General features: G+C 49.3%; 1 protein-coding gene across 1 annotated transcript in view; it reads left to right on the top strand.

Annotated features, from left to right (window-relative positions):
- The window catches only part of DSCAML1 (DS cell adhesion molecule like 1), a gene marked incomplete at both ends in the record, with an annotated part of 342,523 nt that overhangs the window by 81,649 nt on the left and 233,122 nt on the right, over nt 1–27,752 (top strand). The gene's annotated exons all lie outside the window — the stretch shown is intronic.

Genomic DNA, 27,752 nt, shown 5'->3' on the forward strand with positions numbered 1-27,752 from the left:
AGTAAGGTACCAAGTTTGGCATCAGTCAGGTATTTCATTTCCGTTTATTCCAGAATGAAAAGTCCCTGAGCTGGGTATTATCAATGTCCTCATTTCACAGATGAGGAAACTGAAGCTCAGAGACTTTAGATTTCCTGCCCAAGTCAAAGAGCTAGTGAGGACACTTGAAGGAGGTTCTCCAACTCGGACAGGCTGATCCTGGGATAGCACTCTGGCCTTGGACGAAATCAGGATGATTTACTAGGTGGCGCATTATGGGAACCTGCACCCCTACCCACCCCCAACTCATGCTCTGCTAGGTGTCTGGGTCCCTGGAGTGAGAATGAAGAGAAAGCCTTGTGATGGATAGAGGGGCTTGCTCCTTGGGAGGCCCTCCCACCCTCCAGCAGGACCCATGTAACCTCGGGCCCTGATGGAACGGTATTGCTCCATCCGGTGCCATGTGCCACCTCTGACACACACCCCCTCCCACATCTCCAGAGTGCCTGAGAACACCCACTCTCTGGACAGTGTGTATCCCTTCTGAAGATGAAAATATCAGGAATGCCTTCGTGCAAAGGAACATATCAATTCCTCAAAAGCGAACTGTCAGCCACTAACATTTCCTGAGGGGTTACTACGTGCCAAGCCCTGAATAGTTACTATCTCATGTGACTCACACAGCAGTCCTCTGAATTAGGTATTACTAGTATCCCCACTTTATGAAAAAGGAAATTGAGGCTGAGAAAGGTTAAGAAATCTCCCCCAAATCAAACGGAATTTACTTGGTCTGGGAGGAGGAGGAGAACTTTGGGTAACTAAAATAGTCTGAGATTTGACATCAAGCCCACTTTACAGCAGGGCTGTCCAAAGAGATGGGGCATCTTTGCAAGTAGTGAGTTTCTTGTCACTATAGGTTGTCCATCAGAAGGGAGACACTCCCCTGATGTGGAGGGGATGACACGACAGAGCTGTAGCTTTAGGTGTTGGGATTGAATTGGACAGGTTGGAAGTCCCTTCCAACTGTGAGTCTCCTTGATTCTGCACAATTAGTGTGGAAAACTGGGTGTCACGCTGTCCTATTCGTGGGATCAGGAAGTGTAGGGCACAGAGGGAGGCAGGATATATTGGAGATGTGGTTTGCTCTGTGCAGCTCACGATTCTCAAATTCACCATCTCCCTAATCCAGTCTATGTCTTCACCTCTTGTTGAGTCTACATGGGGAGCCCAGTCTCTGCTTGAACCGCTCAGGGATGGAGAGGGTACTAGAGCCCACTCCCCAAGACTGGAAAGATGGCGTCACAATACTGTTTTAGAAGCATCTGGTCTACCTGCCTTCAGGCAACTCAGAAATCTTCCTCCGCCTGCATTTTGGCATGCCTAGGAGTGGGCTAAATGTGCTGGCTTGGTAAGACAACTGGAAGGCTGGCTTGGGAGGCAGGTTGGAGGAGCAGAGAGGAGAGATAGCCAAGAGTACCTCCAGGATCATTGACTTCCTGATCATCCACATCATTCCTCTCTTCTTTCCTCTAGGAGCCAGGAAAATGGCTCTCCCATCTTCCTAGCTTTCAAAAGGTGGTATTTATTTAATCACCTGAAATTTCAGCTGATTCTGGGCGGCGAAGTGACTGCCCCTAACGAGTGTCCTCCGTCACAAGCATCCACTTGCCTGTTACCACGCACCTGCTGAGCTGAGGGTCAATCATTTCAGGGACTTGGAGCATTGGCTCCCACAAAGTCCAGGCTTTATAGGTGATCTAGACACCCCCAGTCACGACCGGAAGGCAAGCCAAGCAAGGCTGCATGCTGGAGGAGGAAGAGAACTAGATTCTCTTTGCACCCGTGCACGGGTGGGGCACCCACGTGTACATGGGTCTGGGCCCATTTGCTACGATATATTTTCACATGTGAGTTGGTCACAGAGGCATGTAAGCCACATGTAAGCTGGAACACTGGCCTCATGATGTTGCTTCGGAAGGCTTTGATCTCCCTCTTCATTTTGTAGAGGAGAGAACAAAGGCCTAGAGCCAGGGCTGTCAGCCTGTGGTTCATGAACCCCTCGAGATTCTATGGGATTTGATTCTAGGTCAGTAGTTCTGTGAAGATGCCATGAATCCACACTTTTAAATAAGGGCCCCGGGTGATATTTACAATTGAGGGAGTTTGGGAAAACTGAGTCAAGGGACTCCCCAAGACACTAGTGGCCGAAGTGGGGCTAGACACGAGGCCTCGTGCCTCTGTGCACGCTACACGTGTGTGTGCAGATGAGGGAGTTTGCTTAGACACAGAAGTGTTTGCACAGATGCGTCTGCCTTCGTGGATGGCTGCCACCCTCCTGGCTCACAGTTGACCGGGAAAAGTCAGTCTGGCCCAGAACGCGTGTGATGAAAAGATTCGTCGTACAGAGGGTCTTCCCGTTCATACCTCTCCCTTCTAGCCCTTAGTCCTGCTGGACTATCTAAACACTGAGCTCTGATTGCTTTCCTCTCTGGGAACAGGGCCGCACTGAGTCGTGGGAGAGTTAGGAGTGATCCGAACTCTGATCTCTATCTGCTTATAAGCTTCAGTTTCTCCCAGTATGAAATAGAGGCAGATTTGAAATCAACCAACCAACCAATAAAATTAAAACCTAGGGCTTCCCAGGTGGCGTAGTGGTTGAGAGTCCGCCTGCCGATGCAGGGGACACGGGTTCGTGCCCCGGTCCGGGAAGATCCCACATGCCGCGGAGCAGCTGGGCCCGTGAGCCATGGCCGCTGAGCCTGCGCTTCTGGAGCCTGTGCTCCGCAACGGGAGAGGCCACAGCAGTCAGAGGCCCGCGTACCGCAAAAAAAAAAAAAAAAAACCTAGGCAAGACCTCCCACTAGCAGAAACTGCTCACTGCTAAGCAGTAAATTGGAAGAGAAAAGGTGAGCCTGCTGGAGAAGGGTGATTTTGGTGTCCATAGCCAGCAGGGGGAAGTTTGGATCAGTATGAGGAGATGGGGAAGTCAGTGGTTGATTGAGGGCCCTTTATTCCTAGTGGTCTCCCCAAAATAATGCTCAGTGGCCGAGACACCCTCATGTTTCCAACTGTCTCAGGACCTGTGAGACATTGGAAGGAGCGTACATTCTGAGGTCGCTCTGCCTACCTTACTAACAGAGGTTGAGGGTGAGTCCCACTCATAAGCACAACCCTTCTGTGCCAGGCAGGGTACCATGCGCATCACCTTGCATGGTATATATTCTACCCCATTGTACAGATGAGAAAGTTGAGCCTCAGAGAAGTTAAGCACTGGTGTAAGGTCATGCTTCCCTCCCTAGCCTGCTTCCCACCTCCCCCACTACTGAACACATGGGAACTTAGAATTTCAAATTTCACTAATAAAGAGAGAAAACATTTTGAGACTCTGGGAGGAGGTGAGTGGAAGTAATAAGACATCCACCTGTGTGAGATCGTTTAGTTATGGTTCTGCTTAGAGACAAGCGGATGGACAAGACATGTGGTTGAGGTGATTCAGACCCTTACCTGGCTGAGTCAATTTTTCCACTCCTAACTGGAGATAATTCCAGGCTGCTCCCATGATGACTTAGAGCCTTGAAGAAGTCCCTTGTTTATCACAGAGGGTATCTTCTGTACAGAACATATGTTAATCATGATAGATGGTGGGGGTGAGAAGAAGAGGAATTTTTAGCAGGGAAAGAAAATCTTTCTCTTCCATGTCTCTCAAGAGTGGAAGTGTCTAGTTTCTAACAAAACTTAAAATTTTTAAATTATCTTAAAAGGAAAACAATATTCCTACTTAGAGTGAATTGCCTTTGGATTAAGATTGTCCAAGACAAATTTAGACTCTCAGGTTGGATTTACCTGCCACCCAGCACTAACCTGGCTTCTGTAGCCATCTGAGTGTTCTCTGAGAATGCAAACTTATTTTAATAACGGCCGAAGCAAAAGAAAATGAGAAAGATGATTCTGCTCGGGGGGTGGGGGGGGGGGGAATCATTTATTGCCAGTCAAAAGCAAACGCACTATTTTTAGGTTATGCATTGTAGGGGGTTGTCTGCATTCTCCACCCCTCCCCAGCCCCCGGGCTCCCCTCCCCCGGCGTGGGTATGGAGGGCTGACACACCGCACACACATCCGGGGCGCACAGGCAGACCTTGACAGTGCTGTACTTAGCTCACTGCCTTCACCACCCACCTAATGCACAAGGGGAAATGGAAACACTTTTCCAACGTTCCCCTGAATGAAGAGCTCTCTGTTAGTCACCACCAGCCTGGCTGGGCCCCCGGTGGATAGTACCATCCCCGCAATGAGGTACCAAAATAAATGGCTTTTGAGGCACCATGGGGAAATATGCTGAGACTCGCATACAATTAAAACAGTTATTAATACTTGCATTGTTCCTGGGGTGTGGGTGTACGTGGCATCTACCTTTTCCCTTTGGCTGGAGCGAAACAAGAGAACATATGTTCTCATCACTGGGACTCCCAGCCCAGTCACTGGGAGGAAGGCAAAGTGTACGGAAACTCAGCCCCTCCTCCAGCTCCTGGCATCTCCGCCAAACTGCCTGGCCTGGCCCGGCCCGCGATGTCTGGGCTGGGGATGTCCGCGTTTTAACCATAAGATTTTTTCAGATGTCAATTTTGTCATCAGTCTGAACAGATTTTTTAAGTGTGTGTATGGTATGGGAGGGGGGTGAAGGTAGGGACGGGGGCCAGGGAGAATGAAAGGAATAGGCAGACTGGCAGATACTCTGACCCACCTTGTTGGGCTATAGGCAGAAAAAGGAGCAGATGTGAGGGTGCTTTGAGGTTTTCAGGGAATAAGCCTGAGGAATGATAATTAAGTCTTTATCTTTTTTTTTTTTTTTTTGACTAAATTTCATTATCATCATCTTGCCTGGTTTGCTTCAGGTCAGCCTGTTTTCCCTCCCTCCCTCCCTCCCTCCTTCCTTCCTTCCTTCCTTCCTTCCCTCCGTCCCTCCCTCTCTCTCTCTCTTCCCCTCCCTCCCTCCCTCCCTCCTTCCCTCCTTCCCTCCCTCCCTCCCTCCCTCCCTCCTTCCTTCCTTCCTTCCTTCCTCCCTCCCTCCCTCCCTCCTTCCCTCTCTCTCTCTTCCCCTCCCTCCCTCCCCACTTCCTTCCTCCCTTCCTTCCTTTTTCTATCCTTTCTTTTTTCTCCCTCTTCCTCTCTCTTTCTCCTTTCTTCATAGGAGTGAGGAGCAAGAACTTTGAAGTCTGCTGTGTGATCCTAGACAAATTATTTAACCTCCTAAACCTCAGTTTTCACATCTATAAATGGGCATAATAATTCTTGTGAGAATTAACCTAGGTAATACCAGTGAAGAATTTAGCACAGGACCTGGCACGTAACACGCGCTCAATTAATGTGGGGTGGGGGGTAGTGGTAATAGTTGTTGTTTTTATGTCATCATTGTCGTCATCCTTTCTTCTTCCTCCCATCATTTATTGGGCTGCCTCTAGGTATAGGTTCCAGGCCCGGCTCTGGGGATAGACCATCCAGTAAAAGTCCCTGTCTTCAGGGCAACCACTATCTTCTGGGGTAACATGTTTGCTTCCACTTCCACTCAGCTGCCTTTAGAGAGAGAAAATTCTAGATGGAGTAAGGCTGATGACTGAAGAAGGAACTTTGATTTCCAGGTATTGGAAAAGGTCAGGAGTAGAACAGAGATTTATATTTTGTGTTTTGGTGATAGGATCGCTAATGGACCTAAAATTAATTTGTCACTTGGGAACTGAGGTTTCCTGGGACCAGAAAACTAGCAACCGCAGGAGCAGAGTTGGTTTCAGTGTCAATATTTGCCACAAGTGGTGAGTAAACAAAGTCAGCATCTGGGAAGGGGAGATGGTGGTAGGCAGGGACCATAGTGTAGAACAGGCCGCTCTCTGAATTACAGACAAAAGGATTCCTGTGGGACAGAGAACAAGAAATCTCTTCCCAGTTCCCGGCTTAGAGCGTTAGGTAGGTGGTGAAGGCAGCCTGGAAAATGTCGAGATGAAATAGCCCTGGGGTAATTGAGAGTTGGAGGCCTGAGCTCTGAGCAATATGCCTTCAAAATCGCTGGTTTGCATAATAGCGTTGTTGAGCAGCCCTGGAATTCTCTGCAGGCTCCCTTCTCCTTTGCCCACCGTTTCCACGCTCTCCACTGGCTGCTGCACCGGATCTTAGCCCCCTGATCTGCATCTTTATGGGGTGAGCCACAGATGCAATCACATTTTCCGAGAAACTGCAAGTTTGCTCTGCTAATTTAAGGAAACCTCCAAATTCAAATTTACCAGGTAGATAATTAGGAGGTGGTTATATGCATTCCAGAAAATCTCCTATTTTATGTTGAGGCTTAACCACAAGAATCCTTTAACTATCAGCTTCCACTGGATCATTCTGGGCTTGAGTTATGCCTGACAGAGGCTTTGGGGGAAGACACATGAAGTTAAAGAATTAGAACCACTGTTGATGTCTCGACAGTTGGAAGTGAATATAAAGCGTCTCTGACATTATAACAAAGCTTAGCGGGAAATACTGTTTGAGTCACAAAAACTTGATCATTACACAATTTTTATAAAGCTGTATTAAATATTTGTTCATGCATTCATGCAACAAACATATATTGGATACCTACTTGTGTGCTAGGAAATGTGATGTAAGACATAGTCCTTGTTTTCAAGGAATCTTCGAGAAACAATAAATCAACCCTGATGGTGTGGAATTGGAATTGCTGCGAGGAGGGTAAGCAAATGCAGTGGACTCACAGAGGAGGATCTATATCAAACTGGAGGAGAAGCAGTCAGGGAAGGCTTCCTGGAGGAGGTGAAGCTTAAACTATGGAGAGTCGGTGTTTGCTAGCTGAAGAAGAGGGGAAAGGGCAATTCTGGCAGAGGGAACGTCCCACAGGAAGATGGTATGTTCTAGGAGGAGACTCCAGTGACCAGTGCATGGAGGGAGATTAGGTTAAGAAGGAGGGCAGAGGCCAGCCCAGGTCAGGAGAGGTTTTCCATGACTGACCAAAACAATGGGGCCATTGAATTATTTCAAGTGAGGGAACTGAGATGATCCTATTGGCATTTTAGAAAGATCACGCTGGCAGCCACAAGAAGGGTCGATTGTGGATCCAGAAGGGAAAGAGGCAAACTGGAAAAGAAGTGGCAGGGGCCTGCGCGAGGTGTCAGAGGACTGGAGAAGCAGGCTCCGGGACCAGATAAGGTGGCTGAGGCCTTGGCAGTATGTAACTGGAGGGTGTGGACGGAAGGAGGGGGAGACATCTACAGGAACAACAGAGCAGTAATCACAGCTGCCAGGCATTGTCTGTTTACCCTGCCCAGTGCCATGCAGGGTTTGCCTTCCAGACGGTTGGCAGGCGGTGAATGCCCTGGGAGTTAGGAGACTGGGTGTTGGGGTGACATCCAGACCACCAGGCCTGAGGGTAGGGGGGTGTAGACTTGAACCAGGAGCTAAAGCAACAGAGTAGGTGACAGAGCAGGACAGCAGAGCGCTGTGCCCAAATGGCAGGGGTGGGCACCTAAGGTGGCATTTTTGTTTGAAGATGCGGGAATAACCATTTGGAAGCGGGAAGGAGGATGCAGAAGCAGGCCGTTCCCAAACCCCCACTGGTTTTGCAGAGGGGGGCCTTTTCCACAGCCCCTGGTGGCCCTTCCTCCTTGCCTCCCACCTGCCGCCAGATGCAGCTTACCCAGAGCTCAGTGGCAAATATTGAACTACTTTGTCGAAGTGTTAATTGGGATTTTTAATCGACCATAAGCAGGTGATCAAAGCCTGTTAGTCTCTGGCGGTTGTTTATTCTCCAGGGGACGGTCCCACCCAGCGTGGTGTCACCACTCAGGGAGCGTGTGTTCCCTACCCCCAGTTGTTTCTCATCTTAGTTTTTTTCTCACTTAAAAATAAAAATAGGGCTTCCCTGGTGGCGCAGTGGTTGAGAATCTGCCTGCTAATGCAGGGGACACGGGTTTGAGCCCTGGTCTGGGAGGATCCCACATGCCACGGAGCAACTAAGCCCGTGCGCCACAACTACTGAGCCTGCGCATCCGGAGCCTGTGCTCCGCAACGGGAGAGGCCACAGCAGTGAGAGGCCCGTGTACCGCAAAAAAAAAAAAAAAAAAAAAGCCTCAGCTAGACAGGCGGGAAGCCTTAGAGCAAAGGTCCCTTCTTCCAGCCAGGAGTCCTGTGTTGGTTGGGGGTGACCCAGCTCTAGAACCTGGGCTGTGCTCCCTCGCTGGTTGACAGTAGCCTGAAGAGAGCCTGGTCTTCGCATGAAAGCTACGCTGGGTGCAAAGGTGCGGCAGCTGGAGGCTCTTCACAGCACTTCTCTCCCAAAGGGAGGTCCAAGCAGTGCCCTCCCGTGGCTGCCGCATCCTATTTGCCCACACCGGCTCTCTTCGAGCTTCTGGCTGCTCCCCCTTCACTGCATCTTCCACACCTATGCTCTGGGGTGAAGACAAGAGCTCCGATCCACTCGCCGGGACCAAAGGTCTTGTCCCTTAAGCCCATCCTCACCTTCTCTTCCCATTTGAGACAGAGCCTCGTTCCTGCCCGTTCCCTATATAACAGTCCCTCTACACTCTGCTCACCAAGGCGAGGGCTGTCCCCACAGGTCTGCTGCCCCGCCAGCTTGGCTAACACCTGCCCTGTTTGCTCAGACACTTTCTGTCTGGTTCCCTCTCCTTTTCTTCACCACTCATTTCCACCAGGACCTGCCTTCAACCTGTCAGGAGCTGCCTGTCCAGTGGCCCTTTCCGTGATGGATGGCCACGTAGCTACACAGGTTAAGGAATCTAAGGTAGAGTGTTAATGGGTCATGGTGACGTGATGAATTACCTCTTCTGGGTAACGTTCACACGCTGACAGACCTTTTCAATGCTTTAGCCCCAAAGAGTGCGGTGTTGTGCAGAAGTGTTCTGTGCTTGGCGAACCTAGTCAGGTGGGGTGGAACAGAGGAATTTCTTTTGCTCCCTCAGAGCACTGCCAGTGAACTGTCCCGGGAATATGTGTGCAGATGCAGAGGGCAGAGGGTCAGGGTTTTTTTACAGGTCATGGTTTAAAGCAGCCAGATTCAAAAATGAGTCGAGGGCTTCCCTGGTGGCGCAGTGGTTGAGAGTCCGCCTGCCGAGGCAGGGGACGCGGGTTCGTGCCCCAGTCTGGGAGGATCCCACATGCCGCGGAGCGGCTGGGCCCGTGAGCCATGGCCGCTGAGCCTGCGCGTCCAGAGCCTGTGCTCCGCAACGGGAGAGGCCACAACAGTGAGAGGCCTGCATACCGCAAAAAAAAAAAAAAAAAAGAGTCAAATAGACATTTCTCCAGAGGAGATGTAAAAACGGCCAATAAGCTTAAAAAGGTGCTCAACATTGTTAATCATTAGGGAAACGCAAATCAAAACCACCACGCGATACCACCGCACACCCATTAGTACGGCTGCTATCAACAAAACAGAAAATAAGTATTGGTGAGGAGGCAGGGAAATAGGAACCCTTGTGCATTGTTGGTGGGAATGTAAAATGGAAACAGTATGGCAGTTCCTCAAAAAAGTTAAACATAGAATTACTGTATGATCCAGCAATTCCACTTCTGGGTATATACCCGAAAGAATTAAAAGCAGGGTCCTAAAGAGATGTTTGTACAGCCAGTGTTCACAGCAGCATTATTCACAATAGCCAGAAGGTGAAAGCAACCCAAATGTCCAACAACAGAAGAATGGATAAAGAAATGTGGTCTATCCATACAATGGAATATTATTCATCCCTGAAGAAGGAGGAGATTCTGACACATGCTACAACATGGATGAACCTTGAAGGCATTATGCTGAGTGAAATAAGCCAGTCACAAAAAGACAAATACAATATGATTCCACTTATAAGAAGTACTTTAAGTTCAGGGAGACGGAAAGTAGAATGGTGGTTGCCAGAAGCTGGGGGGTGGAGTGGGGAATGGGGGTTATTATTTCACAGAGTATGGAGTTTCAGTTTGGGAAGATGAGAAGGTTCTAGAGATGAATGGTAGTAATGGTTGCATAACAATATGAATGTACTTATACTAAACTGTACATTTAAAATAGTAAATTCTGTTATGTGTATTTTACCACCATAAAAAAATTTGAAAAAGCCATGATTTATCATGAGAAGAAAGAAATAGATTAACCCAGATTTGCCGGAGGAGCTCTACTTTGTACCTTGAAATCAGGATCTGTGACAAGGCAGGATCAAAGTCCTGAATCCAGGTTAGAAACCAGGAGGAAGTGCCAAAGGGCATCCCTGCAGGAGGGGAGCTACGTGAGGGCAGGCAGCCGGGTGCAGGAGGCTGTGCACAGGAACCACGCCAAACCATGATTTCATCTCAGGGCTGCCAGCTGAGCAGTGTGTGACTTTGGACAAGTGATTGTACCTCTCTGAGCCTTTGTTTCTGTATCGATAAAATAGGGCAACAATGCTAACAACACCAGAGCTGTCGTCAGGCTAAATGCAATCTGGCTGTGGGGTGGGTGCATAAGGAGGTTGCTAGCAAATGGAAGGCCCTTGTTAAATGTTAGCTCTGTATTAGGCCCTGAAGTTTCTGCAGGGGAGGTAGGGTTTTCAGGCTGTTTAAATGCCAGCGGCTGCCTCAGATGACAAGGGAGGTTGTACTCTTAATGGGCGAGCATGTGAGATGTCCTTTTCCATGGTGTTGAGCAGAAATTTAACATGTTGGAAGTGAGCTGAATAGTGAGTATTAAGCTTGTGGTTATAACTATGGGAGATGAGCACTTCTAGCCTCCATGTGAATCCAGGTGAATCCTTCCTTTTTGTAAGGAAAGTAATTACGTAAGTGCTTGGGAACCTCTGCTCTGGGCTGGGCCCCGTGGCAAATGCTGGGGGAGAACAGATGGGAGGAGATGGGTCCTGCTCACCAACTGCTCCCAGGCTAGGCAGTGAGGGGAGTGTGAGATGGAGTCAACAGCCATCCCGGGGGGGCTTCAGGGAAGACAGATGCAGCCTCTTCTGGGAACATGGTGTCACTGATGGGTGATCAAAACCAAAACGGCAGAACTCTCTAGCTTCTATTTCTCCTTAGCAAATAATCTTCCAAGAACACGTTATAAATGTATGGTTTCCAGCCTGAGCTGTGCCTCCAGTGCTTCTTGGAATTCTTGTCTTCAACCCCTACTTCATTCTTCTCAGCCCCATTCTAGACCTTTCCCTCTCTCAGTACCCCAAGCCAGCTGTGGCTTCAGCAAAAACACACCACCACGGATAAGAGAAAGCCCCCCAGGTGTGGACCAGCTCCACTCTCCTGTCTGCGGCCTCCAAGGAAGCCTTCTGTTTGTCTGAAAAAGAGAAGCGGTCGTAGCCTGGGCTAAATTTCTTGCTTCTATCTCCCCGTTTCATCTAGGACCTTCCTTTATTGTTACAGATTACTCTTTAGCCTTTCCATCCTTACTGTCCCCTTCCCTCCACCTTCAGCTATGTTTAAATCCTCTCACCAAAAGAAATGTGACAAAAAAGCTATTCTCCTATTACCCCTTTCACCAAACCTCCAAATTTCTGGACTTTTGGCTAACACTTATTGAGCATCTGTTGTATGTTCTAAGTGCTTTACTTATATTATCTTATTTAATCCTAACAACAACCTATGAAGTAGATCTTGTTATTATCCCCATCCTATAGGCGAAGAAACTGAGGCTCAGTGAATTCATCAATTGCCCAGTGCGACATGGCTGGTAAGTGGTGGAGGCAGGATTTAAACCCAGGTTCATGGCAACTACCCAGTCCTCCGGCCATGAAAGAAGTCTCTCGGTCACCCCCACCAACTCCTTCAATGCCTCTTCTTGTGGTTCTCGCCCTCTGGAGCTCTGTACCTCCCTCAATATGTAGCACTGGGGATTTGCTCCTTTGTGCCCCTGGATACCACTCTCGCCTGGCTCCCCTCTACACAATTTCTGGCGTATCTGTAGTAGCTCCTCTTTCCTCGTCCATCCCCTACACATCAGTCTCTGCCCAGGCTCTGTCCTTTGCCCTTTTGTCTTGTTCTGCACATGCTCTCTGGGTGAGTTTATCCACTCATGATTATAACCATGCCCTGTATCTGCAGCCACCCCCCATGCTCACATGTCTCTAAATGAACTCATGACCTCCCTCACTTCAAATCTGTTCTTACTCCTTTCTTCCTGAGACTGGTTAGTAAAACCATTGTCTGCACAGTCATTTAAGCTAGAAATCGTGGAAAACATCCCCTATGGTGTCTTTCTCTTGTCTCTAAATCTAATGGATAACCAAGTCCTCCTGAGTCTATTTTCCAAGCAGTTACGGACCCTCTTTCTTTCTCTTTATTCCTGCTGCTGTCAACTGCTCTGCTTTAAGACCTTATAATATTGGGTTGGCCAAAAAGTTCATTCAGTTTTAAGTAAAAATAAAAGACATGTTTCATTTTTACCAAGAACTTTATTGAACAACGTAGTCATTAACTGAGCAGACTTTTTGGCCAACCCAGTATTTCGCTTGACCACTTATTGTCTTGCTTCTGCCATTGTCCCCTCTAGTCCATCCTCTACACAGTTGCCAAGGTCTTTCTAAATCGTAGTCTGTCAATATGCTCTGCACATTCCCTGTCTTCCAATCATCTAGAGGCTGAAGTTCAAGTCCTTGCAGGCATTCAAGGCTACTCACCACCTGGCTCCCATGTACTGGCCTCATCTTCCACAACACACCCCACCTGCCACCCACCTGCACCCCGACTTGCATTCACATTAGCTACTGATGAGTCCTTGGGAGCAAAACGTAAATGCATGCCAGCATCACAGAGCAGGCAATTCAAGATCTACCTGTTCCATCATGCTTTCCTCAACTGGAATGGATGGCTCTCTCCTCCTCCAGCTTAGTTCAAACAACTAACGTGGCACTTTACACACCGTTTTATGGCAGGTTGTTCAAGTGTACGTGTCCTTGCCTAGATGGGGCAGGGACCTCCCCAGGGCACAGCACTCACTGCTGTGACAGTAGATGGCATGGGCGTGTAGCACATCTTAGGCACTCTCGAAATGTTAGTTTCCCTTTGTTTTGACACATAAACAGGTGCCAGGAGACTGTAGATGGATTCATAGCCTAATTTGCAAAAAAGTGGGAAAGATAGAGACTAAAAATGACAGGGGGAGGGAAGCCCCTCCCCTCCACACTAAGCCACACTGCCTTTAGAAAAGAACCAGCTTGTGTTCAATCAAAACAAGTCACGTCAAGAAACGCATCTCCTGTTTGCATAAGGATACTGTGCTGGTAGGAGAAGAAAATATTGGAGCCACAAGATACCTTGGCTTGAATAAGGCTTTTGACAAAGTCTGTCACTGTTCCTAGCGGGCAAGGCTGAGAAGCATGGTTGCGGGATAGTCATTGATCCATTTAAGTGTTGAATTGGAAGAGAACTTGGAGGCTTCCGATCTAACCCTCTCACATTACAGGTCAAGAAACTGAGACCCTAAAGGCTCATTTTTCTAAAGAAACACAGCTTATTAGTAGCATAACAGGTCCCATGGTCTACTTCTTGCAATTCCAGAGCCTCTGCTGACACAAGCTTTTCCTGGAGTCCGTTGGTTTGTGGCTCGCTGAGCAATCATGCCCAAAGTAAGCTTTCTCGCTGGCTGGCGTCTACCTGGCGGGAGATGCCACATGATATGCTGTCTGCCCGTTCAGTAATTTATCAGGTTTTGGAGTAGAACCCAGAAGGCGTGTTTTTCAAATAAGTGAGTGACACAGATGCAGAAGGGCTAGCTGATATGTAGGGCTGCAGAATCAGGATCCGAAATACCTTGCAGGCTGGAATGATGGGCTGAAAGTAAGGAGTCGAAACTTAACAGGAATAGATGGAAAGTCTTGCACTGAAGTTTCCAAAAAATCAATTCCATAAGTACAGGGCGGAGAAGACTTGACTTGATGTAGGTTCAAGAGTAAAGACCTGTGTGTTCGAGTTGAGTACAAGAGGATCTTAGGGCATCTTAGCTGCTGAAATAGCCACAGCAAGGTGCTGAAGTCTGTTCTTGTTCTGAAACAATAAAAGTTAGATTCCAAAACAGAGTATATAATGCTTCTACTGTCCTCTGTACGGACCACATCCGAGCCAGGGCTCCAGCTCTGAGCATCTCACTTTCGGAGGGATTTTGACAAACTGAACATGCTGGAGGCAGGCGCTCAGGATGGTGCTGCGTCTAGAAATTCTGTCAAATGAGCAACACTTGGGAAAATGAGAACCCTTAGTCTGAGAAAATACTCAAGGTAGTTGTTATGTAGCAGGACACGTGGACTGGCTCTGTGAACTCCAGGGGGCAGAACTTGGGAGCCGGAGGCCAGCAGATTTTGGTTCCACGCGGGGTCTCCACATCCAGTCCTACGTCCGTGCGAATCATGAGCTCCGTGGGCTGAAGATGTGACACTCTGTTAGGGAAGCAGAGAAGAGTCACTCTTGGGAAAAAGGTTGATTTAAGTGATCTTGAGGGTCCCTTCCAATTATCAGCTGCTACTGTACTATGACCCTGCATACTTTTATAAAACCAGACTCGAAAAAAACAATTCTTCCTTTTTTCAGCCCAATAGGATTCGCCAGGCTAAATGGTAGTTTTAGTTTTAAATTCCAACCAACATTTAGTCATTGAGCACCTACTACGGACAGAGTCCTAAGTGTCTTTGTTTTCTTCAGCTGAACAAAATAGTTGACTTAGACATGAGGGAAGGAAACAATGTTGATTGTAAACCTAGAGTATAATTTATGTTCTAGGCACACTATACATTTATACCTATAATTTTTTCCTTCTGTTGATCCTTTTTATTAAAAAAAAAAAAAAGCCCTTAATTATAGAGGAAAGGGCTTAAGTAGAAAAAGAACAGAAGATATTCCCAAATGAATCTTTGCTGTTTATAGTGGCTTTTTTTCCCCTATTTCTTCAAAGTTAGAAATTTCTCAAGAATCCTCTTACATTGACAGATAATTATTTGATAATGAAGTGAATAGAGATGATCATAATTATAATGGCCACTATACAATGTATATTAAACACTATAATGAGCCCCAGATTTTCTGAGCCACCATGATTTCCTCATCTGGAAGACGACTTTGGCATTGGCTGAAATTATTAGCAAGTACAGTGTGGTTTCCAAATTATCTTGTATATATCTGCTATCTGTAAAAACAGTTTGGAGCTTTAAATATAACCAGTTTCTCCTTAAATATATATTGATATTTACATGTATCTATTTATGTATGCAAATATATACTTATGCCTATTGGGGAAAAAAACGCTTTATTGCAGTATGATTGACATACAAAAAGCTGTACATATTTAATGTATACAACTTAATGAGTTTGGACATAAGTATACCCCTGAGAAACCAGCACCACAATGCATGCCGTAAACATATCCATCCTCTCCAAAAGTTTCCTTCCCTAAGTGTCCCCCTAAGGAGGAGGGAAATACAGAAGAAATGGCCTGCACCCTCCTGTATCCCAGGACAAGGGATGAGATGGACGGGGCAGGGGAAGCGACAGGCAGAAGGGGAACAGGGCCAGTCGCGGTAAGCAAGCATTAGACAAAGGGGGCTGATTAGGGAAGTGAAAAGAAGGCTGGGAAAGGGGAGCAGGAAGGTGCCCCAAGCAAGGGTGAGATGGAGGTGAGGCTGAGGTGCGGAGGGAGAGCAGAGCGGGGCTAAGTGAGCTGTGCCCAGCGGCTGTATCATTAGGAACCTTGTCTAAGGAGGAGGAAAGCACACGTGTCCCTCTGCAACACAGCTTAAAGACTTCACACTCCCTTAGGCCCAGCTCTCCAGCCGAAATGGACTTATTTGTTTTTAATAGAGCCCATTTGAGGTAGCTGTGTTTTCAAAGGCTGATGTCCTTGTAAGTACTTTTTATTCTCACAGGTTGAAAAAAAAAAATCCTTTCATGGCGGGAATGCTGAGCCGGGATCGGGTGGAGGGAGGTACCCCGCAGCCTGCTGCAGCCTGACTCACTTAGGGGGCAGTCTCATGCCCGCCAGAGAAAGCCAGGGATTGTGGAAAGGAAAGTTGTGACCAGAGCAGCAGGAAAAGGCAGTGGAGGAGGGGAGGGGAGAGCAGGGCAGGCCTTACCACCCCTCCCCCCTCCCTTTTCCTGAACATGGAGTATCCGTGTAGTCATGGCTTTTAAACAACATTACACACACTTGTCGTCCAAGATAAAATGTTATTAAGATTAAATGCTGAGCAAGGAACGGAATCCAACTTCCCACTGTCATATTTCAGCCCTGGTGAGTGATTGCCTTTCGGTAGCCCTAGCTCCTAAGCAGGGAAACGGCATTATTATCATTAATAAGCCCATAATGGGGAAGAGAAATTATAAACATTTCTGCAACAAGCGGCCCTCCAGTGTTAATATTTTATGAGCACACAGAGAAGCCGGCAACTGAATGTAAATGGCAGAATTATACGTAACTGTAATGTAAACACACATAATTGCGTTGAGGTTGTGGGAGGAGGGGAGGCCGGTGGCAATGGGCGGAGGGTGGCACTTAGGGCACTGGGTGGGGTCCCAAAGGCAGAAAGTAGGACGCCCCAGGGCCCCTGTCGCTAGTCTCTCCTCCTCCTGCCGCTGTGTGTTTTCAGGGGGACCCGTGTCTCTGGGAGCCCCGTGGGCAGCGAGGCTGCCCTCTGCCCCCACCCCCGCCACGCCATGCTTGGGCATTGGGTTGCTTTAGATTTTACTTTACTCTGGGGACGGACGATTGTGGGACTAAATGCTGCCTCCTGGGGCTTTCAAGTCTGTTCACGCGTGTGTTCTCCCTTTTAGTAGTATGCGCATCTGGAGGACAGAGATCCTGTCTTCTTTTCTTTGTGTAATCGCCAAGTGTACAATACGTGTGTTGCAGGAGCCCCATATATGTATGTGTGTGTGTGTGGTGTGTGTGTGTGTGTGTGTGTGTGTGTGTGTGTGTGTGTGTGTGTGTATAGTTTTTCTTTGGTTAATTGTTTTGGTTTGGGTTTTCAGCTGTGGGACCCTTGGTTCAAACCAAATATTTCAGGGGAGTCCAGTGAACAAGAGGGATGCTCTGACTTAAGCACGGTAAGGGCCCAGAGACCCCCTAGCCAGCCCCCTCCTCTTCCAGGTGTCCCCAGAGGCACCTCTGTGGAGCACAGTGTGGGGACTCCTGAAAGATCCCCCCTCGCTGTTGCCAGATGACAGAACTGATTTCCAGAGAGATGTGACCTGTCTGTCCCAGAGACTGGTCCCAGGTCCCCTGCCTTCCAGGGAGGTACACAACTTGGTCCAGGAGGGGTTCCTCCTCCAGCTCTGCCAGTAAGTGGCTGGTGGCCTGAACAAATCTCACTGCCTCTCTGGACCTCCCTGTCCCATCTGTAAAATGAACAAGAAGACTAGATGATCTCTCATGCTCCTTTCCAGCTCTGAGATCTAAGCCATGTACAGACCTCCAGAAAATTTACATTGGCCTGTGCAGCATCCAAGGTGACGGGTGTTGAAAGGCCAGCAAGGGACAACCTGGAGACCCGTAGATGCCTCGACACCTTGTGAGGCCGTTAGTCACTTGCCTGGGTTCTGCCCTTGGGCTTTAAGCTTCCTGGGCCAAGACCTTGACGGGGGCCCCCCCACTGCTGTGTTTGCCCACAGTGCGCTTAGCCAAGGAGGGCAGGGACCACAGCGCCCAGCACAGTGCCTGACTCATAGCTGGTACGCCATAGAATCTTGCACAGTGACTGGTTGGACAAATGAACTGGTTAATAGACTAGTTAGTTAATGAACTAAGCAGCTCTCTCTTCCACTTCACTTTGTTGTTTTCAATGTAGTCTGTGTTTTTTAAACTATTTACTGAATGCCTACTGTGTGTTAGCACCATGCGAGTGATGTTACAAAAAGACGAGAACGCCTCTGGCTGGAAGCCAGTCTCTGTTCCTTCCCCTTCCCCCGTCCCCCGCCTCCTTGATTTTCTCTTTCCCTCTGCTCCTAGTCATTATTTCTCTCTGCAGTTATGTAATTATTGGCCTTGGCAAAGAGTTTCAGGGGTGTCGTTTGTCTGAGAAACATTATGCAGAATTAAGTTCCAGGGTAATCTCGGATGCAAATACCTATCCTTCAGGAGAATGTGAATTAAGCCTGCTGGTCTCAGCTCCACAGAGGCGGCTGCATTTGAATCCGGGTCTCTAGCAGTCATGGAAGCTGACTTGACGGGTGTATGGGACCCCCTCCGGCTCCTCCTCAGGAGCCCAGGATGTGTCTCCCAGGCTGGAAGGGAGCCTTGAGCAGTCATCATGTTCATCCCCTCTCACTCATCTGAGCATCCCAGGAAGCTGAGCATCTCTGCCCTGGCCTCTTCCATCCCCTCCATAAGCATATTTTGTGACCAGCTGGCAGGAAGTTTTTCTTTACAGTTAAACACAATCTTTCTTGTGATGTGCTACTCTCCTTTAGATACATGTTTCTCAAATTGCAGGGTGCTTACCAAGTAGTGGAAGATCTTGTTGAAAAACAGATTCTGGGGCAGGGCCTGAGATTCTGCATTTCCAACCAGCTCCTGGGTGATGCTGTTCTGCGAAGCACACTTCAAGTAGCAAGGCTTTAAAAACTAGATGGGCAGGAAAAGACAGAGAGAAGGCAAAGCAAACATAAAAACAAACAGCCCTGCTTATTTGAGTTTATTTGTATGGTCCCTTAGACATTTCCATTTCTGCTAAAAACTACTCTTGGTCTGCAAATTCCTGAGCCTCTGTGGGTCTTGGTTTCCTCATTAGTGAAACAGTAAAACTACTCTCTCCAGAGCTGTGATGAGGGTTAAGGTAGACGGGGAGGACTCAGCACTTGCTGATGTTACCTGTTGAAACAGAAGCCCCTGGAAGGAGGGAGGAGGATGGCGGCTATGCCGCTTCCTGGGCTGTTAGGTAAGAAGGGGATCCCTGCAACTCTGCAGTTCGATCCTTCCTGTGGACCAGTCCTCAATGGTACCTGGTGGCCAAGTGCTGAAAAGGTTACTCAGCTTCCTTGGGGAGTTTGGAGGGTGCCAGCAGGGGAGAGCCCATCCCAGTCTGCTTAGGTTGACCTTGATTTAAAAGAAAACAAAAAACTATTTGTGTAGCTTAGGGTATCTTACTAGCACTTAATAGATTTGAAGAAGATGCTGGTGATTAGATTGTATATTCATCTTGGGCTTTTATTCTTTTCAAAGTATCTTCCCACGTCTTCGCAGCCCTTTAAGGCTGGTAAAGTGGGCATTGATCATCCCTACACTACGATACATGGTGTGCAGGGGTTCAGGAACTTGCCTAAGGTCACACGGGTTGTCTTTTTTTTTTTTTTGCGGTACGTGGACCTCTCAATGTTGTGGCCTCTCCCGTTGCGGAGCACAGGCTCCGAACGCGCAGGCTCGGCGGCCATGGCTCACAGGCCCAGCCGCTCCGCGGCACGTGGGATCTTCCCGGACCAGGGCACGAACCTGTGTCCCCTGGATCTGCAGGCGGACTCTCAACCACTGTGCCACCAGGGAAGCCCCACACCGGTTGTCTTTGGTGAAGCCCAGCCCAGAAGCCTGTCCCCTGCCTCCTGGTCCTGTGTTCTTCCTGCTGCCCTTAAAGATGGGGGCTGCAGGTGTGTGAGGGGAAGAGGGGGCAGGGAAGAGGGTGGTTCTTTGATGTTGGCTGAGGAGGGGCAAAGGAAGCCACTCCCCTCCCCAGCCCTTCCCAACTATTGTCCTGCTGGGACTTAGGACCTCGTCGGGGTACACAGGCCTGGCCTGGGCCCAGCTTAGAGAGCAGAGCCTCCACACTCCCCTGCCTGGAGAAGAGAGGGCATCATGGACTGCCAGACCCACCCAGGTGCCACGCACGATGTTTCATGAGCACAGCCAGCCTGGTCCTCCCACTCTGCCCCTTGGGGTTAGCACCTCAGAGGCACTTCTACACTCCAAACTCTGAGTCATTATCTTCTTAAAAGACACCATTCTTTTTTCCTCTGCTGTCGCTGCTGCTAAGAATTCATCCCTCCCTCCCCTTCTCCCAGCACTGGCCTTCGCTCCCTTGGGGGCTGGGGGCTGGTGGCAGGGGGCGATGACTCCAAATGAGCTTCTCCTTCCTCCAACAGCTAGCAAGGAGAAGGGGCATTGGGCCCGCGCCTGTTCTGGGCCTACAGGAGGAGCTGCCTGGGTTCCATCTCAGGGCTTCCCTGAGACCTCCTTGTGGCTTGGACCCTGGGGCCTGCCGGGCCACAAGGACAGTTGTGGTTAGATCCAAAGTCCAGGCCACCCAGCTGTCTTTTTCCTGAGGTCCCTGAGGACCTTTGTGCGGGAATGCAGGCCACCTGCCTCTATAAGCTTCCCTTAACAGTCTTGCTAATTTTTCAGAGCTGTGGTTTCTTCCCTTGCAGCCTAGAGAGACCACTCTTCTAGGCTTTGATTCCCTCACTTTTCAAACCAAGTGGTAATATTAACCTCCCAGAGTCCGGGGGAGTGTTCACTGTACCATACTCTGCTAGGCACACAGTGGATGCCCAGTGAATGTTTATTGGAACAAAGTACTGCAGAAGAATTGGGGATTTAAATTCAGATTGGCTCCCAAATCCAAGTAGCCCTTGACCTCTCCCTCCTCCATTCATCTCTTCAACTGTGAGCTCTATGGTTTCCTCCTCCCCCCGTGGCCGCTTCTCATTTCTCTCCTCCTCCCGTACATTTTCTTCCACATCTGGTCCTGGGCCTTCTTCTCACTGGTCCACATTCTGCATGACTTCCTGCATCCCCACGCCTGCAGCCTCTGGAGAGATGGGGTTAATAAGATATTTATCCTCAACCAGCAAACTCCTCGCAGTGATGGACTCTTAAAGAGTGGAGGACACATCCTGTGTGTCACCGTCCACTTTCCCACTCGGTGCCTGAATCACCCGTTCCTGGAGCCAACTTATAAAGGCTTTGAAAACACCGAGCTAAATCAGTGAGGGGCACCATCCTCATCAAGTGAATCATTGTTGCTGGGCGGGTGGAGGGTGTGCCAGACGAGCTTCCCCCATTGGCCAGAGTGGTCCTTGCTGCTGCGGTTAGATTTCAGAAGCCCTGGGGTCCTGGTGACCACGCTGCTTCTCTCTCCCACCCCCAGGTATATGCCTGCCTCTTCTTTAAAACTCTGAATCCACTTTACACCCATGTGCTCCCAGGAAAGGTTACTGGAAAGCTTATAGTCATTCACACCTGAGGAGTCCGGAACTGGCCACAAGCAGTGGGGAGAGAACTTTGCTCAGGAAGAAAACACCAGGTTTCAGAGCAGCTCATAGTGGGGATTCTGCAGAGGGGGGTAAGGACCCAGAGGGGGGAGGCTGGGGAACAGCCCGAGACTAGGTTCTGTTCTTGGCTCCACCAGTGGCACGATGGTGCCCAGTTACTCCTTTCCCAAAAGGAAGAGTTGAAGCCCGTCTGCACTGTGCTGTGCTCTATAAGCTGCTCCTGCCTGATCCTCATGGAGGGCTGTATGAGCACTTCTACTGCACCTCTGCCAGCATGAGGGGCAGGTCAGCATTGGGGATTTCCTCCAGTTCCTGCGCTCTAAGCCGAGGAGTGAGCCAACCAACCGAGGCCAGTCCCCCCTCCCCCCTTCCCTCTCCCAGACTGCTGTTCAGGGTCAGGCTCAGCCCTGTCCACCTTGCAAGTCTCCGGCCGGGAGTTGGCACCCCTCGGGGGTTTGGACGGGAGCCTGGGGCCTCGATTCTGGGTCTCAGCGTCTCTATAGTCCTGTCCCGACAAGCTATTGCCTCTGGGTTCAGCCGAAGAATGCTCATTGGCCAGCAGGACAGCTACAGCAGCAAACAGAATCTACCAGTGGAAAAATCCCTCCCAGTCTCAGGGAAGGAGGTCATAGCACATCTTCAGGGGATTGGCTCTCCCCAGGTCCTGCTTTCCAAAAGTAAACTTAAAACGAGGTGGATACAAAGCGTCCACGCTCACTGCCCATGGGGTCGTCCTCATACCACTGCTAGCCATCAGCATCTCCCTTCACAATGACTGGACTGTGCAACTTCCAAGACTTTCCCACCCACACCTACTTCATCACAACTTTGGGAGTAGGGCAGATAAGGAGAGGCTCAGAGAGGTGGAGTTGCTACCCATAGTCACCCAGAGATAAGAGGGCTTTCCATCTCCGCTTGGGGAGCTCAGAGCTCACAACAGCTCCATGGGTACAGAGCAAAGCTTTGTGCTTTTCCAGAACATGTGTAGGTACCCATCCAGAAGCCTCATCCCCTCAGCCAGCAGGCCTGGCATCGCACCACAGGCCCCGTTAGCTGGAGGTGATGGAGCCTCAGACCTGCCCCCAGGGTCACGTGTGCCCTGTCACTCTGCCTGGACTCAATTCTGCATGCCTTGCCCATGACCCTGGCGTCCACTGACCTGACCAGAAAAGGTGGGGATGAGAGGGAGGTGGAGTGATGAAAATATCACCTGCCTGGGAACCAGAAGACCTGGATTCTGGCTTTGGCCATTAATTTCCTGTGTGACCTTGGCTAAGTCACATAACCTCTCTGAGCTTCACTTTCCTCATCTATAGTAGAAAAGGGCCTGCCTGACTGGATGATCCCTAAATTTCCTTCCAAATCTGAAATCCTGATGTCTACAGTTTCTCCCACAATGATATCACCCACTATATGATCCAGCACCCATTAATGTTGAGAGGTTGAAGGAAGCCACCTGGAGATCCCTAGATGTCTCCCTTTAGATGGAGGACCTGCTCTATTGCCAAGTTTCCCACCCCACGCTCTGGGCACTGGCTGGACTGGCCGTGACCTCCAGTGGGGCTTTATCACGAGGGGACTTTTGAGCGGTCTTCCCCTTGAAGAACTGCAGTAGACAGGCAAATTCCAATCCCACCCTTTGCCTAAAGATCTGAGAGCTCGGCAAGCCCCGGCGATATATGAAGAGAGGGGTTACTCACTCAACGCCAAGTTCTCTGTTCTCAAGCACTCACGCAAATACCCTTCAATTTTACATTATTGACTAAAAGTGTTTAACATTCGGCAGTACATTTTAAATTACACAGACACATCAGCGCAGAAAAACCAGCACAAAGACAATGGGCCACCTCCTTCCTCACCTGATCTTTTCTTTAAATTTTTTTTTTTTTTTTGCGGTACGCGGGCCTCTCACTGTTGTGGCCTCTCCCGTTGCGGAGCACAGGCTCCGGATGCGCAGGCTCAGCGGCCATGGCTCACGGGCCCAGCCCCTCCGTGGCATGTGGGATGCTCCCGGACCGGGCCACGAACCCGTGTCCCCTGCATCGGCAGGCGGACTCCCAACCACTGCGCCACCAGGAAGCCCTGGTCTTTTCTTAATGAAACTCCATCCCTCCCCGCCACCCTGCTCCTGGTTAACACCAAGTCTCCGTATATAATTTAGTTAAATGGATTCGATATGCTGGCGTCGTCACCTCACCCCACACACCCCCTTTCTCTTTTTTTGGTTATTGAAATGTGTGAACAGTTTGTTCCCAGTTGAAAGTAAGCTCCAATGGGTTTCGTACCTTTCTGTGTAGGAGGGAGAGGCAGGTTCTGAAGGAGACGCTGGCTGGCAGTGGGGAAGACGGGAAAGATCAGTACAGAATTTTGTGTGCAATGTGTCCTCTTGAATTCTCCCCGTGTGCGAGCCCTGCCATGGGCACAGGGACTGGGGGAAGGTCCGCCCCTTTCAGAAGTGAATCAGCACATCCCTGGTTTAGGAGAAAGGGATTGGCACTTGGGATGGCCTTCACAGGAGGCAAAATCCTCCTAAGGGTTTATTCCTTGGTCTCCCTTCCCAGGGAGAGAAGGCAAGGGTGGATAAGAAAGTTCCGTTGTCTGGCTTGAGGATGCCAGCAGCATATATGTATCTATGTGCATTGGTGCCCACCCTTCTGTGTCCTTCTTTGAAGCCCCTATTGGGACCTTGATGGGCATGATGGACAGGAGACAGCCAGCTGTGTGATAAAATAATAGTAGCAAACATTTTTCTGATAGCTCATGTAAGCCAGGAGTTTTAAGTGCAGTGCTCACTTATGAGAGGTACCTTATTTCCCCCATTTTCTATATGGGGAAACAGAGTGGTTGAGTAACTTCCTCAAAGTCACACAGCTTTTAAGTGTTGGATCCAGCACATGAACCCAGGCAGTTTAGCCCTGGAATCCACATACTTAACTCCTGTGCTCTATAGGAAAGGGCCTGGAGACAGAGGCCTATGTTACCTGGCAGCTGTGTGGCCTTGGGCTGGTCACTCACCTCTCTGACCATCCATTTCCTTACTGGGTTATTAGGAGACTTAAAGACAGAAATGACGTCAATGTCCTTTGCAGATTTTGGAAGGGATGTTGGCAACTTCTGGATAACTGAGCCCAAGCTTTCATCACTATGTTCCAAAGGGATCGGCATACTTGATATTTGCTTTACACACAGTAGGTTCATCACTTTTTCCACTTAGAAGCATGCAGTCCAATTTCCATTGATTTTTAGGAATGACCTAGGCCTGTATGCCCTGGATTTCCTGGGGACCAGCCATGCTCTGACCTCTGTGCAATTGTCCTGGTCATTCAAACATCAGCATCCCCACTCATTTCATACCTCGTCCCTCATGTCATCAAATATGATACTGCAGGTGTCTTTGTAAGCTGCCTCTAAGTCGTACTGGAGCAGGTTAAGCTACAAATTAATCAAACAAATAAACATAGCCAGTGATCAATAAATACTTCTCAACTGATGGAGTGAAGGAATAACTGAGGGAGACGGAATGAATGACTCAGTGAGCAGACCAGCCAGGAAAGGGGCACACCCTCTCCAGGGGAATGGAGAGATATTGTGGCATGGTGGAGAGTGGGGCAGATATGGGTCTGATTTCCATTTCAGCCATTTAATAACAATGGGATCTTGGACAAGTTGCCAGTTTTCTTTGAGCCTCAGCATCCTCATCTGAGGAACAGAGGAGACAGTGGGGAAAGACAGAGAAGCCTGCTGAGGGAGCTCTCTACCCTCCCTCTTCCCTCCATGGCTACTCCAGGCAGCCTCGGGCCTTCATACGCTTACCAGGGAGAGTCACATGCCTGTCACACACCTGTCACCCCCAGTCTGGGTGTGGCAGCGGAGGTGGGGGGGCAGACAGTGTCGTGGGGAGACTGGACTGGAAAGGCAGAGAAGGGCAGGCTAGGGCAGCACCTTCCTCTCACACGTTTCTCAACAGGACACGGCTAGCATTTGCAGAGAGCAGAGGCCCCTCCACAAGGCTCAGCTCTGGGACACAGCGATCCTTTGGCACCCAGGCACCCCGTCTTTGTGACAACCAAAACGCCCCAATTTCCAAACCTCACCTTCATTGAGGACCACTCTGTAGGTGATGAGGGGCCCCTGAAGGATAAGGCCTGTGCCTCAGAAAGCTCACTGTGGTGCCGGGGTGGGGATGGTGGAAGCAAGGCAGCCAGTTAGGAACTTAAATAATTCTATGACTTTGTAATGATATCAATAGAAGAGGTTCCTGCGAGCCAGAGGGCTTTATGTGGCTGTTTGTGATTCTGCCCCGTGCCTTAGGAGAGCTCCCAAGGAGGTGTAAAGAAAAAGCCCAAGGATTCATTTATTAAATTAATTAAAGAAACTGTATCCACTCATAAAGTCCTCATGTGGGTTTTCTGTTTTCTTTTTAGAGGGAGAGAGGAGAGGATGCTGGCCTAGAAAAGGCAGGCTGGGGGCAGAGCACTGGAGGAGAAAGCTGGGCTTTCTATCCTGTTCCATTGATCGATATTTCTGTTTTTGTGCCAGTACCATACTGTCTTGATTACTGTAGCTTTGTAGTATAGTCTGAAGTCAGGTAGCCTGATTCCTCCAGCTCCATTTTTCGTTCTCAAGATTGCTTTGGCCAAAAGACAACCCTCAGAATGGGAGAAAATATTTGCAAATGAAGCAACTGACAAAGGATTAATCTCCAAGATTTACAAGCAGCTCATGCAGCTCAATAACAAAAGGCAGCCCAGAGATAAACTCACGCACATATGGTCACCTTATCTTTGATAAAGGAGGCAAGAATATACAGTGGAGAAAAGACAGCCTCTTCAATAAGTGGTGCTGGGAAAACTGGACAGGTACATGTAAAAGTATGAAATTAGAACACTCCCTAACACCATACACAAAAATAAACTCAAAATGGATTAGAGACCTAAATGTAAGGCCAGACACAGATGCTCAGGTGACCTTGGGCAAGTCCCTGCACCTATCTGAGCCTCAGTTACCTTATCTATAAAATGGGGTTAATAGCAGTATTTCGTTAGCATGATGTTTAAATGAGATGCTGTGTATGAGGTTCTTAAAACAGAGCCTGACCCATAGGAGGTGCTCAATAAAAGTGATCCCTGGTTATGGTCCTTTGTGCCCTCCATGGTGTCTACGGCCCCCTCAGTAAGCAGAAGTCCCATGCTACCAACACAGCCCTCCAGAACCTTCTCTGCTGCCTCCGCCCTGGGCCAGGGTCATCACCAGCCCCTGCCTGCTGCCCTGTAACTCATGTCTAGCTCATCTTGAAGTGTCCCACCCCCCAATCCCAGGTTCCCAGGGCTGCCCTGGGTTCACAAAACCCCTCACTCGGACTGTGGGTGGGATGCATTTTTCAGACACAGGCAGAGACCCATGGAGCACCCCACTTTCTTCAAAGAGACCCTCACTCTGTCATCTCATAGGAAGTCTCTGCAGCTTTTGCCCGGGCTGGAGTGATGATGGGCCCAGGACCTCAGGACCAGCTCTCCCACCCACGATCAAGCCCCTCGTGGAGAGCCTAGTGCCTCTTCTTAGAACGTCCTTGTCCTGTGATGCCTGGCTCTGGGCTTCACGAGCAATTCTGAGGCCATGGGAAACAGCCTGTTTTCAACCTATTGTAATAAATTTGGGATGTTAGAGCAGAAAGGAGACTTGATGATCTCCTGGTTCAGACCTTCCGGGTAGATATAAAGAAACCAAGACCCAGAAAGATGAAATGATGGACCCAAGAGTCCTCCACTAGTCAGTGCTTTGCAACCTGCCTCTCAAGCAGGATGGTGCAACTCTGTCCCTACGAACGGCCCTCCTTTGGTTAGAAGAGTCCCCAGGGCTTGCCCCCGCCCCTCAGGAAGGAACACTGTCTGGGGGCTGACTGGGCTGGGCAGGGCTCACAGCCCGCCCACATGCCTCTGCTTCCCAGTGACTGTGGCCGGGGACCCGCTGGAAAGCTTGTGGCTCGGGGTGCTGCCCTGTGGGGAGCTGAGTACTGCCCTGCTGTCTGGCCTCGTGAAGTGAACCCCCAACCTGGGCTACTTGTTTAACAAGATGTCTGCTGAGCAGAGGCTGGTCCTTCCAGACAGCTCCAGGCCATCCCGGACGCCTGTGATGGAGGCTGACTCCGGGGAACAGCAGCTCAGGAGAGCAGAGAAGGGCTGGTCTTAGGGACGGCCCTGTCTGTGTAATTGTGGAAATGCGAACCCTTGGAACCCTTGTGGGGAAGGGAACCTAGGCTGTGAGAGGCGGGTCTGGGGCCTGTTCTTGTGACAGGGGCCATGGGACTAGAAAAAGAGACCCATGTGGTGCCCTATAGCTGTCAGAGGTACTTGCATTTGAAATGCGGGGTTAAGATGTTGACCGGCAGAAGAGTTTTCCTAACCCTGGTCCAAGTTCTTTCCTGGACCCTCTTGTAATTGTAAACGCTCTACTATCTAATGGTGTCGCTTTCCTCTCCCTATCTCCCTTATAACTGCATTTTTTTTTTTTTTTTTTGTAATCAAAACTAGCAGTGATTTTTTTTTTTTCCAATTTGTGATAATATT

The sequence above is a fragment of the Leucopleurus acutus genome (assembly GCF_964270905.1).
Source record: "Leucopleurus acutus genome assembly, chromosome: 8".
NCBI classification, from domain to species: Eukaryota; Metazoa; Chordata; class Mammalia; order Artiodactyla; family Delphinidae; genus Leucopleurus; species Leucopleurus acutus.